The sequence below is a fragment of the Odocoileus virginianus genome, chromosome 1, assembly GCF_023699985.2.
Source record: "Odocoileus virginianus isolate 20LAN1187 ecotype Illinois chromosome 1, Ovbor_1.2, whole genome shotgun sequence".
NCBI classification, from domain to species: Eukaryota; Metazoa; Chordata; class Mammalia; order Artiodactyla; family Cervidae; genus Odocoileus; species Odocoileus virginianus.
Genome location: NC_069674.1, coordinates 102576922 through 102590972, shown reverse-complemented (window position 1 = coordinate 102590972; position 14051 = coordinate 102576922). Strand labels below are relative to the sequence as shown.

Sequence of the window (14051 nt, the reverse complement as noted above, 5' to 3'; positions counted from 1 at the left end):
CGGGGGGAGGGGGGGCGGGTAGACATTCATTTCAGCATCCTGCCACAAACAAACAAAGCTGACCATGGCAATAAGATCAATTTGAAAACAACTGGTATTTCAGTTAAAAACTTCTCTATCCATCACTGACAGATCGACTTGCCCACTTAACAAACACTTCTTGCTTAAAGTAGGGGGATCAAAAACCTTTTCCCATTGATCTCTTCAAGCTAGTCACACCCATTCAGGCATGAAAGAGACCAAAGGGAAAGGGGGAATTAAGGTGGATAGTATTTATTAAACAAACATTGCAAAAAGTATGTTCTTGCTCAAAGGTTTGTAAATAAGGGAATATCTAGTACAAGCTTCTCCACCCATAATGTATGTAAGTGGATTTCTGTAAGCTCTTTAATGTTTAGTGCTTTTAAAGTCTCTAATGAAGGAGGAAAGCCCAAGGACGGGAAAAAACAAAACAAAATAATAGAAAACCCTGAGTTCTTCCATCTATATTGAAAACGTTAAAAAAAAAAAAAGTGCTGCCTTTTTTACAAGATATCAAACGGTTAACTTCTCTTTTTAATTGTGTAACAGTGATTCATCTTTTACTCTAAGAGCACCTCTCAAATATTCTACAACATGTAATAACTAAGAATAAATCATATTCTTCAATGACATAATTCCATTTGATACTGTTGATCATTCACCTCTTCTAGTGGCTTCCATAATACAATACTCTTCTAATTTTCCTCCTACCTCCCCATAGAGCATAAGAATTTCTCATAAGGTTTTTGCTACAGGCCTCTTTCTTCATCCTACTCATCAGGGACCAATTGAATGGTTTCAACTACTACCTACATGGAACTGACATGTTCCTGCAGCCTAGACCTGTTTTCTAAGCAACACACTGATATATCCAACTGTCTCTAAACACAATATGAATGCCTCTCAGGCACCTCGAAAGCAGCATGTATAAAACTAAAGTCATCACCTTGCCCATAAGCTTTTCTTGCTCCTTTATTCTTTATCTTGTGAAAGGCACCACCACACACCCAGTTACCCAAACCAGAAACTTAGAAGCTATTCTCAATTTCTCCTTCCTTATCAATTCCCACAAGAAATTCTACTTCCCAAATATTTCTGAAATCCACCCATCTCTATTTCCTCCAGCAACTCCCCTAACCCATAGCACTATCATCTAACACCCTCTTGGTAAAGATCTTTCCATTCAACCCATTCTCCACACAGCAGCCACAGACATACATTAGAAATCACATCACATGATTTGTTGCTGTTGTTCAGTCAGTAACTCATGTGTGACTCCTTGCAACCCCATGGACTGCAGCACGCCGGGATTCCCTGTCCTTCACTATTTCCCAGCGTTTGCTCAAACTCATGTCCACTGAGTCAGTGATGCCACCCAACCATCTCATTCTCTGCTGCCCTCTTCTCCTTTTGCCTTCAATCCTTCCCAGCACCAGGGTCTTTTCCAATGAGTCAGCTCTTAACATCACATGATAAAAAGGGCTTAAAACCTGTCAGTCGCTCTTTTCCGGTTATCGCGGTGTAGGGAACCATGAGCAGCAAAGTCTCCCGCGACACCCTCTACGAGGCGGTGCGGGAAGTCCTGCACGGGAACCAGCGCAAGCGCAGGAAGTTTTTGGAGACTGTGGAGCTTCAGATCAGCCTGAAGAACTATGACCCTCAGAAGGACAAACGCTTCTCGGGCACCGTCAGGCTTAAGTCCACTCCCCGCCCCAAGTTCTCCGTGTGTGTCTTGGGGGACCAGCAGCATTGTGATGAGGCCAAGGCTGTGGATATCCCCCACATGGACATTGAGGCGCTGAAGAAACTCAACAAGAATAAGAAACTGGTCAAGAAGCTGGCCAAGAAATATGATGCCTTTTTGGCTTCAGAGTCTCTGATCAAGCAGATCCCCCGAATCCCGGGCCCAGGCCTGAACAAGGCTGGCAAGTTCCCTTCTTTGCTGACCCACAATGAGAACATGGTGGCCAAAGTTGATGAAGTGAAGTCCACGATCAAGTTCCAGATGAAGAAGGTGCTGTGTCTGGCAGTGGCTGTTGGCCACGTGAAGATGACAGATGATGAGCTTGTGTACAACATCCACTTAGCTGTCAACTTCCTGGTGTCATTGCTCAAGAAAAATTGGCAGAACGTCAGGGCCTTGTACATTAAGAGCACCATGGGCAAGCCCCAGCGTCTGTACTAAGGCACAGCTTAATAAACCATACTAAACCATCAAAAAAAAAAAAAAACCTGTCAGTCACTCTTCGGATGAAGTTTAAACTTCACATGACTTTAAAAGTCCTTACCTTGCCCAGTCTACCTCTCCACACTCATCTTTTTTTAGTTTTTTTTAAGTTGCCATATAGCATTCCATTACATGACTGCACCATGTTTTGGTTATCCATTCACTTGTTTTTTCCAAAATGCTTGTTTCCAGTTTGGAGTTATTAGAAATAAAGCTGCTATTAATATTTACCTACAAGCCTTTGTCTGAACACTTACTTTCATTTTCCCAAGGCAAAGATCTCCAAGTAGGCTTGCTGGATCATACAATAAGTATATGTTTAACTTTATAAGAAACTGTCAAATTGCTTTCCAAAGTGGTTTTTCATTTTGCATTTTCACCAGTATATGACAGTCCTAGTTGCTTTATCTTCTTGTCAACACTTTGAATCATCAGTCATTTAAATTTCAGCCTCTCAAGCGGGTGTATAGTGGTTTCACATGGTTTTGAAATTCTACTGCCACTTTGAAATTCTAGTGGTTTTGACTTGCATTTCTCTAATGTTCATTGGAAGGACTGATGCTGAAGCTGAAACTCCAATACTTTGGCCACCTCATGTGAAGAGTTGACTCACTGGAAAAGACCCTGATGCTGGGAGGGATTAGGGGCAGGAGGAGAAGGGAACGACAGAGGATGAGATGGCTGGATGCATCACCAACTCGATGGACATGAGTTTGAGTAAACTCCGGGAGTTGGTGATGGACAGGGAGGCCTGGTGTGCTGTGATTCATGGGGTCGCAAAGAGTCGGACATGACTGAGCGACTGAACTGAACTGAACTGAATGAGGATGTTGAGTGTCTTTTCATGTATTTCCTTGCCATTTTTATATCTTCTTTAGTAAAGTACCTATTGATTTATTTTGCCCATTTTGTACTGGTTTCTTTGACATCTTATTAATGAGTTGTAAGTTTCTCTATATATTCTGATTCAAGCCCTTTATTAAATATGTTTTGAAAATATTTCTTCCCAGTCCAAGGCTTCCCTTTTCATTTTTTTAATAGCATCTTTTGAAAAGCAAAAGATTTCAATTTTGATGTGGTCCAATTTATCCATTTTTCCTTTATATCACAGTCTATTCCCCCAGACACTGACTGAGGGCCAGTAACAACTTAAGGCATTTTCAAGCAGGACACTTAGGACATTACCAATTGCACATCCCCTATGAGTATCCATCAAGCGTATCCCTATGAGTATCCCTATGAGTAAAAGTAACAGTATAATCCCATTGTCCCACAGACTTCTACTGCCTTTTCTTTATCAGAGCAAACCCCTTAGACAACAGTCCAAACTGGACCTGAGTCAATTACTCTCTTTTGGATACTACATTTTGACTTTTGGCCACAAGTTTTGGGTTTTCAAGCCTGACCTTCAGCTCTGACCATGCCCAGAAACAGTTTCGTCCCCTACCCCAGTATGTCTCTTTCCAAGTTACTGAATAATTCAACAGATATTTGAGTCTTTAATATGTGTCAGACACTATGTTAGTCATTAGGAGTCCTGAATCTGGGCAGAGGGAGATTTTGAGTTTGATTTTGGAATTTGTTCTTGATGGAAATGGTAGCAACATTCCACAGCAGTTGGAAATGTAGACCTGGAACTTGAGAAATAGAGTATATGAGCATGCCAAGAGAGTAGAAGAGAGAGAGAGAAAAAAAAAGCTAAGCCTTGGTTAATAACCAAACTAAAGAATATAGAAAAGATAGTACAATTTTAGAATAGGAGAAGAAAGAGGAGGAGAAAGAAGAGTAAGAAGAAAGAAAAGAAACAGAGGAAGGAGAAGTATATAAAAGAAGATCCAGGACAATGCAGTGTCATAAAATACATCAGAGCAGAGAATTTCAAGAAGGGATGAGAAGAGGAAATTCAACAATGTCAAAAGCTGGGGATGCAGGGCATTAAACAATGTCAGAAACTGCAACAACGTGAAAGAAAATAAATGAAAAATCATATCTGGAGATAAGTGAATGAAAATGAACAAATATTTTAAGACTGATTCAAAAGCAAAGTACAGTAAAAATAACGGTTTTAATTTACAATTTTGAAACATTCAACAAAGTTTGCAAAACACCTCTCAGGCCAAGTGTCAACAGAGTGAAGCAGATGGAAAAGAAAGTGACCAGAAGTTAGCCAGCCAGCCAGTTTGGGGACCTCAAGAAGAAAGGCACGTAGCAGGGGGAAAAAAACACTAGTTTTCTGAAATTCCCACTACTGCTTATGAAAAGCACAACACTTCTTAAAAGTTAGAAAACATTTTCAATATGCTTCATTTTGCAGATTTGGAAATAGTACCCTAGAGAGGATTCAGTTTGAAGGAAAAAAAGCCAAAAAAGGAAAAAAACAAAACAAAACTGGATTGCTTAAGTAGCCAAGATCCTTCTTTGATGGCACTCAATGGGTGTTCTCTGAATTTACAATAAGGGGCTTCTAATTGATAAAGCTTTGATAGCACAAAAGGTCGCCGTGGATTACTCAGCCCTGCTTTGCAACATACCGTGATCTTCACAAACACAAGCAATTAACTGCAATAAATGATGGCATGAGTCACCCCTTTCCAACAGGACAACATCCTGAAGCTCCTTACTTGCAGTAAACAGAGTAGGAACTGGCCTTTGTTGTAAACACTTTTTCATTCCATAGTTCAATTCACCTCTGAAGCTTGCCTGCTATTTTTTCCCATTTAACACAAGTAACTTTACATGGGATCTAAGTCTATTTCTCCAGATGATAAGAAACCACATTTTTAAATAAAATCTCTGTATCATAAGCAATGTAAGTATGAACCTGTCACTTTTTTTTTTTTTTTTGTGGCTGCACCAGATCTTAGTGGCAGCATGCAGTATCTTATAGTTGTGGTCTGTGGATCCAGTTTCCCAACCAGGGATCGAACTCGGGGTCCCTGCATTGAGAATGTGGAGTCTTAGCCACTGAACCATCAGGAAAGTCCCTGAACCTGCCATTTTAAAAAATCTCTTTCATTAAATTATACCTTCTTATAACCAAGAATAATTTATTGTCCTAATGATTTATTATTTTAATTCAGTCCAACTGGCGAGAAAGGATTAGGTACCATTCTGTTGTAACATGTCACATTCCCATTCCAATTTTGTTTGCAATAAATGTGCTACAGTTCTTCCACTGGCAGTCAAGGAAACTTCATACAAAAGCAGCATTTACTTGCAGTTACAAGAGAGCCAAGCAATACAGACGCTATTTGACAGTCTGGGATATCTGTTTTCCAGCATTCATCTGGAGCTGTTATGGGAACCATTAAAATTATTTTTTTACAGTTTTTAAAGGCCCAAGACATGTTAATTTGTCCTGATGGATAGTAAAATATGTTCATGTAAAAGAAAAACAAGTATTATATAAAACATGACTAAACTGGTCAACTGCCTCTCTTTACCTTTCTTTCGACTCCACGTATTTAATTCATTCTCCATGGAAAATGGCAACCAATAAAAAAATAAAACCCCCATTTTTATTTACTTTTTACTGAGTGATATTCATACTCGTTATCACAATGAGCAATGCCATTTTTGATCCAAAATAAGATTGAAACTTTTACTTTCACACAAAAGTAAACACAGATGGTCTGATAATGGTAGAGAACTTTGTACAAACTGCCTCCTTTAAAAGGCCCATTTAATGCCATATTTCATTAAGTATGGCCTGTCCTAAACCAAACAAGCACTCTGACAAGGAGCCAATCTTTATCTTTATTTAAAATCAGGGTGTGTGGCTTATCTGTCAGTATAAAAGACCTTACCTTCTTTGCACAGGGGTAGACGTTAAAGCTGGGGAGCAGGATGGGCCTTTTAACCTAATCAGGCCAATCCAATTTACAGATTATATCCAAAGGTTCTTTTGTCACTCATTTTACCATAGAAAGAATGTTATACTCACTGGTCAGGTCTCTCAGGAATCCTGTATAACCCACGACATAGCTGTGCTAATAGTTTAATAGTACCAGATGCACCTGTGCTAAATAATACCATAGACCTGTGCACAGAGTTTTTATGAGAAATTCCACTGGGACTTCCCTGGTAGCGCAGTCTAAGTCGGAAGCTGCCTGCTAACGCAGGGGACATGAGCTCAATCCCTGGTCTGGGAAGATCTCACACGCTGCAGAGCAACTGAGTCTGTGCGCCACAACCACTGAACCTGTGTGCCTTAGAGCCTGAGCTCCGCGACAAGAGAAGCAATCGCAACGAGAAGCCCCACAAGGTGAGGAAGCGCAGCCCTGCTCGCCACAACTGGAGAAGGCCCACGCAAAAGCAAAGATGACCCAGAGCAGCCAAACATACACAGATAAGCAACAACATTTTAAAGAAAGAAAACTCACTGAGAGCTCCAAGCTTTTCCGCCTGTGGCACAGCTTCCCAGTAACACCTCTTCAGTTCTTCTGGCATACTCCCTCCCTGTTAAGCAACAGGAGTTGGGCTCCCTTGCCCTGAATACAAGACACTAGCGTTGGCTGGGAAAGGCTGAGAGCAGGAGGAGAAGGGGCTAACAGAGGATGAGATGGTTGGCTAGCATCACTGACTCGATGGACATGAGTTTGAGCAAACTCCAGAAGACAGTGAGGGACAGGGAAGCTGAGCATGCTGCAGTCTGTGGGGTCGCAAAGAGTTGGACACGACTTAGTAACTGAACAACAACAACGACGTTGGCCACCATTATTTGGAGCCACCATAGTAGAAGGATCACATATGGTAGGTGAAGACAGAGACTGGGATCAAGGGGTGAAGGTGTGGGACAGTGTCTAATAGATTAAGGCTAGACAGAAGTCTCTTGCCAGCATACACTTCAGGCCACATTCCTGACCTAACTTGTGAACAGCATGCTTTCCTTTCTGAGAATTATCTGTCTGATTCACCTTCAACTGCTATTACCTGTTGCTTCTGTCAAGGTTCCTCTCTCCCACCTAAGTCTACTGCACCGCAAAATGGCAGTCTCAGCTTTTCTCCTTTGTTCTCTGTGTCCTTTTGAAGTTTCCTAAAGATGGTTACAGCTGTTAACAAAGGAAGTCAGGAAATAAAAGAGCTCTCCTGAATTTCCTTTCCACATCCTTTCTGTTGTTCACTTAGACTACCCTGAGAAAGACAGAAGTACACCTGGGTGAGAACAGTAGATCTGGGGACGAAACAAGGCATGAGTTTGTTCCACAACGTTCACGGGCAAGCTAGGTTACAATAAATGGGGATGTGCTATGCAGGGAAAAAAACCCAGCTCAGCCTCCTAGCAGCCAGAGGCAGCAAGATATTCCAATTCACGTTTGAGAGACTGCCTTCACGCCCTCAACACCCCCGGTGCAACCCTGAGGATGGGGTAAATCTCTTCTTCTGACCCTCAGTTCATCATGGTCACACATGATGTTCCATGCTCAAGCCCACCAGTTCAAAGACAGGCCACACCACTCACTGTGTCAAGGATCTATTAAGTCAACTTCCGAGACAATTATAAGTGCTCCCTGTCCACAGCATCAACAAGGCCCAGCTCAACTTCCCATCAGATCTCACTTCAAGTCTAAAGTATATAGGTTCCATCTATTCATAAAGCTGTCACCTAGATTGGCACCCTACCCCAGTCTCTAAAAGCTAAGCCCACTCTTGCCAGTTCTGGACCCCTAGTTCTCCTCAGCAAACACTCAAACTTCATGTTCCCATTGCTACTCTCCACCTATGTTTGTATTCCCAAAACAAAAACTTGGGTGGTGGGGTTTTATTCTAGGTATCAAGAAACTCCTATTTTTATCCACGTTCTTCTTTTCAGACCTTTCATGATAAGGGCTATTTACAACATCCTGAAGATAGGAAGCCCAGAGTGAGTACATGACAACTTCGGGGGATTGTGGAAAAATTTTTAAATTATGTCAATAAATTATCCTGCCAAATATATTTCAGAGGAACTCCAAGACTCAGGTTTTTCTGTGGGGTTTTCTTTATGATATGTTGGCTATAAACCAAGATAGAGACATAAGTGCTACAGTGAGAAGGTCTAACATCCATATAACTGGAATCCGAGAACAGGAGACAATGAAGGGCAGAAAAAAAGTCTGAAGAGATAATGCCTGATTATTTTCCAAGACTGAAAAATACATCAAGATATAGAATTAACAATGCCATAAATTCTAAGCAGGATTAGAACAAGATGGCTACACTTAGGCACATCAACCAGAAATCACTAATTTTTTAGGCGCGATGGTTTCGTGATGATTCAATAGATAAATTCAATAGATAAACTGGATGCGGTCTCAGAAACGACGGACTGATCAACATTCAGGAAACTAAGATCATGGCACCTGGTCCCATCACTTCATGGCAAATGGAAGGGGAAACAGTGGCTGACTTTATTTTGGGGGGGGCTCCAAAATCACTGCAGATGGTGACTGCAGCCATGAAATTAAAAGACGCTTACTCCTTGGAAGGAAAGTTATAACCAACCTAGATAGCATATTAAAAACCAGAGACATTATTTTGCCAACAAAGGTCCATCTGGTCAAGGCTATAGTTTTTCCAGGGGTCATGTATGGATGTAATAGTTGGACTGTGAAGTAAGCTGAGCACTGAAGAATTGATGCTTTTGAACTGTGGTGTTGAAGAAGACTCTTGAGAGTCCCTTGGACTGCAAGGAGATCCAACCAGTCCATCCTAAAGGAGACCAGTCCTGGGTGTTCATTGGGAGAACTAATGTTGAAGCTGAAACTCCAATACTTTGGCCACCTCATGCAAAGAGTTAACTCACTGGAAAAGACCCTGATGCTGGGAGGGATTGGGGGCAGGAGGAGAAGGGGACAACAGAGGATGAGATGGTTGGATGGCATCACAGACTCAATGGACATGGGTTTGGGTAGACTCTGGAGTTGGTGATGGACAGGGAGGCCTGGTGTGCTGCGATTCACAAAGAGTTGGACACAACTGAGCTATTGAACTGGAACTCTGTTCATTTCCAAGGCAAACCACTCAATACATGGTAATCCAAGTCTATGCCCTGACCAGTAATGCTGAAAAAGCTGAAGTTGAACGGTTCTATGAAGACCTACAAAACCTTTTAGAACTACCACCCCAAAAAGATGTCCTTTTCATTATAGAGGAATGGAATGAAAAAGTAGGAAGTCAAGAAACACCTGGAGTAACAGGCAAATTTGGCCTTGGAGTACAGAATGAAGCAGGGCAAAGGCTAATAGAGTTTCGCCAAGAGAATGCACTGGTCGGAGCAAACACCCTCTTCCAACAACAGAAGAGAACACTCTACACATGGACATCACCAGATGGTCAACATTGAAATCAGATAGATTATATTCTTTGCAGCCAAAGATGCAGAAGCTCTATACAGTCAGCAAAAACAAGACTGGGAGCTGACTGTGGCTCAGATCATGAACTCCTTATTGCCAAATTCAGACTTAAATTGAAGAAGTAGAGAAAACCATTAGACTGTTCAAGTATGTCCTAAATAAATCCCTTATGTTTATACAGGAGAAGTGAGAAGTAGATTTAAGAGACTACATCTGATAGACAAAGTTTTTTGATGAACTATAGACGGAGGTTTGTTACATTGTATAGGAGACAGGGAGTAAGACCATCCCCAAGAAAAAGAAATGCGAAAAAGCAAATGGTCGTCTGAGGAGGCCTTACAAATAGCTGTGAAAGGAAGAGAAGTGAAAAGCAAAGGAGAAAAGGAAAGATACATCCATTTGAATGCAGAGTTCCAAAGAACAGCAAGGAGAGATGAGAAAGCCTTCCTCAATGATCAGTGCAAAGAAATAGAGGAAAACAATAGAATGGGAAAGACTAGAGATCCCTTCAAGAAAATTAGAGATACCAAGGGAACATTTCATGCAATGATGGGCTTAATAAGGGACAGAAATAGTAGGGACCTAACAGAAGCAGAAGATATTAAGAAGAGGTGGCAAGAATACACAGAAGAACTATACAAAAAAGATCTTCACAACCCATATAATCATAATGGTGTGATCACTCACCTAGAGTCAGACATCCTGGAATGTGAAGTCAAGTGGGCCTTAGGAAGCATGACTACGACCAAAGCTAGTGGAGGTGATGGAATTCCAGTTGAGCTATTTCAAATCCTAAAAGATGATGCTGTGAAAGTGCTGCACTCAATATGCCAGCAAAATTGGAAAACTCAGCAGTGGCCACAGGACTGGAAAAGGTCAGTTTTCATTCCAATCCCAAAGAAAGGCAATGCCTAAGAATGCTCAAACTACCACACAATTGCACTCATCTCACATTCTAGCACAATAATGCTCAAAATTATCCAAGCCAAACTTCAACAGTACATGAACCTTGAAATTCCAGATGTTCAAGCTGGATTTAGGAAACGCAGAGGAACTAGAGATCAAATTGCCAACATCCACTGGATTATCAAAAAAGCAAGAGAGTTCCAGAAAAACATCTATTTCTGCTTTATTGACTATGCCGAAGCCTTTGATTTTGTGGATCACAATAAACTGTGGAAAATTCTGAAAGAGATGGGAATACCAGACCACCTGACCTGCCTCTTGAGAAACCTATATGCAGGTCAGGAAGCAACAGTTAGAACTGGACATGGAACAACAGACTGGTTCCAAATAGAAAAAGGAGTACGTCAAGGCTGTAAATTGTCATCCTGCTTATTTAACTTATATGCAGAGTACATCATGAGAAACGCTGGGCTGGAAGAAGCACAAGCTGGAATCAAGATTGCTGGGAGAAATATCAATAACCTCAGATATGCAGATGACACCACCCTTATGGCAGAAAGTGAAGAGGAACTAAAGAGCCTCTTGATGAAAGTGAAAGAGGAGAGTGAAAAAGTTGGTTGAAAGCTCAACATTCAGAAAACTAAGATCATGGCATCTGGTGCCAACACCTCATGGCAAATAGATGGGGAAACAGTGGAAACAGTGGCTGACTTTATTTTCTTGGGCATTAAAATCACTGCAGATGGTGACTGCATCCATTAAATTAAAAGACGCTTACTCCTTGGAAGGAAAGTTTTGACCAACCTAGACAGCATATTAAAAAGCAGAGACATTATTTTGCCAACAAAGGTCCGTCTAGTCAAGGCTAAGGTTTTTCTAGTAGTCATGCATGGATGTGAGAGCTGGACTATAAGGAAAGCTGAGAAAGAAAGAATTGTTGCTTTTGAACTGGAGTGTTGAAGACTCTTGAAGAGTCCCTTACACTGCAAGGAAATCCAACCAGTCCATCCTAAAGATCAGTCCTGAGTGTTCATTGGAAGGACTGATATTGAAGCTGAAACTCCAATACTTTGGCCACCTGATGGGAAGAGCTGACTCATTTGAAAAGACCCTGATGCTGGGAAATATTGAGGGCAGGAGGAGAAGGGGATGACAGCGGATGAGATGGTTGGATGGCATCACAGACTCATTGGACATGGGTTTGGGTAGACTCCGGGAGTTGGTGATGGACAGGGAGGCCTGGCATGCTGCAGTCCATGGGGTCACAGAGTCAGACACGACTGAGCAACTGAACTGAACTGAGCCAAACAGATAAATTTAAAGTTTTAGTAATCCTTACCTTTTGGACATACATACTCAGATTTATATCTGAAATTATATTACATCAATATAATCAGGGAATGCAGAAGTGGGTAGAGATAAAGTTTAAATAGGAATAAATTGCTAATCTTATCATGATTTTGTTAATTGTTGAAGTCGAAAAATGGATAAATCAATATATAAATTGAAGTGAAGGAGAAAGCCACTTGATTTTGTTTTTATTTTAATTGCAGTAAAATATCATTACCTTCTTAACTATTTTTATTTTTTTATTTTTACACTATTTTTTTTGGCTATAATTCATGGTTTGAGGGATCTTAGTTCCCTAACCAGGTATTGAACCCACTCCCTCAGCAGCAAAAGCATGGAGCCCTAACCACTGGACCATCAAGGAATTCCCCCACCTTAAACATTTTTAAGTGTATAGTTTAGTGATGTGAGGTATATTCACATTGTTGTGCAACAGCTCTCTAGAACTTTTTTCATCTTACAAACTGAAATTTTATACCCCTAAACAACACCGCCTCATTTCCCTCCAAGTCCCTAAAAACTACAATTCTACTTTGTGTTTTATAATTCTGACTTTTTTGATACCTCATAAAAGTGGAATCATACAATATTTCTCTTTTTGTGACTGACTTATTTCACTTACCATAACATTCTCAAGGTTCATCCATGTTGTAGCATGACAGGATTTCCTTTCTTCTTAAAGTTGAATAGTATTCCATTGTATACCTATGCCACATTTTGTTTATCCAATACTCTGTCAGTAGATACTTAGGTTGCTTCCCACCTCTTGGCTACTATGAATACTGCTGCTATAATTACAGGTGTGCAAGTTCTTCTTCAAGGTCCTGCTTTCAATTCTTTTGGATGTATAACCAGAAGCAGAATTGCTGGATCATATGGACACTTCATATTTAATCATAGAGGAAGTGCCATACTGTTTCCACGGCAGGTGCACCATCTTGATTTGCGTTTCTCTAAGGATTAGTCATGGAGAAGGCGATGGCACCCCACTCCAGTACTCTTGCCTGGAAAATCCCATGGACGGAGGAGCCTGGTAGGCTGCAGTCATCGGGTCGCTACAAGTCGGACATGACTGAGCGACTTCACTTTCACTTTTCGCTTTCACACATTGGAGAAGGAAATGGCAACCCACTCCAGTGTTCTTGCCTGGAGAATCCCAGGGACGGGGGAGCCTGGTGGGCTGCTGTCTATAGGGTCGCACAGGGTCAGACACGACTGAAGTGACTTAGCAGCAGCAAGGATTAGTAAAGCCGTCTTGTTTTCTAAAATAGACCCAAATGACTTATGGGAGTTGCTCAGCTAGGTGAATCTGGAAGCATGAGGGGCATGGTTAGGTCAATACTATAGTTACTATATACTATGCTATATATACTATAGCCTCATCTACTGCTTAGAGTCCTGTTGAATACATATGTGTTTACATGACACAAAGTGAATGGATCTGGTTCTAATCTTGGTTGTTCAGATTAATTGGAGTAGCCGAGAGTGACATACTCTCAGGGGAAATCACTAGCAGTCAAGACAGAACAGAAACAAGGGGTGGACATTGTTAGGAAACAATTATCCACAAGTCTCACGTTTCTGTACATGTTGCAAGCTGAGGCACTAACTTCCTTTGTTCTGGACTATCTGTCCAAGGACATCTGTACACTGAATAGCCTCGAAAGATCTTGGAACAGATCTTGGAAGACAGAGATAGTATCTCCATTTGAAGCTTCAAAAGACAATTAGGTTTACTGGCCAATATAAAAGCTTCAGGCGTCCTAAACTCAGGGATTCTTTCCTGTAATGCAACTCACTGTGTATGCAGATGCCACCCAGCCCTTTCACATCACCTTGGGAAAAAGTGGGGATCAGGGAACTGGCACAATTACTAATTCTTGGACTGTCATTATTGCTGTGAGTAATAAATAACCCTTTGTCTCTGACCCAGGAGTCAGAGCATCCACAAAACTGTGGCAGGCTACCTTATTATCTTGCAAAAAGGATAAAAGCTCAGCTCTCTCACCATTTTTCACAAATACATACAAAATAAAAGTAATAAAAATGATATACAGAACTTAAAAGATAAAGCAATGCTCAGAAGAATAAACATAGTCTCAGAAAATTCTATTACTGTCCAAAAAAATGAAAACGAATGAATTACACATTCAGCTCAAGATCTTAAAAAAGGACAATAAAATAAACCTAAGAAAAGCAAAATAAAGATAACA

At 41.0% G+C, this 14051-nt stretch overlaps 1 long non-coding RNA gene and 1 pseudogene across 1 annotated transcript in view; one reads left to right on the top strand and one right to left on the bottom strand.

Moving 5' to 3' along the window:
- The window catches only part of LOC139036491 (uncharacterized), a 32682-nt gene extending 19266 nt beyond the window's left edge, over positions 1-13416 (bottom strand). The window contains exon 1 of the long non-coding RNA XR_011489253.1: positions 12461-13416. This is a non-coding gene — a long non-coding RNA (uncharacterized lncRNA). The remainder of the gene's footprint in view (positions 1-12460) is intronic.
- LOC110137158 (large ribosomal subunit protein uL1 pseudogene) lies at positions 1515-2246 on the top strand (annotated as a pseudogene).
- Positions 13417-14051: the final 635 nt, after the last annotated feature.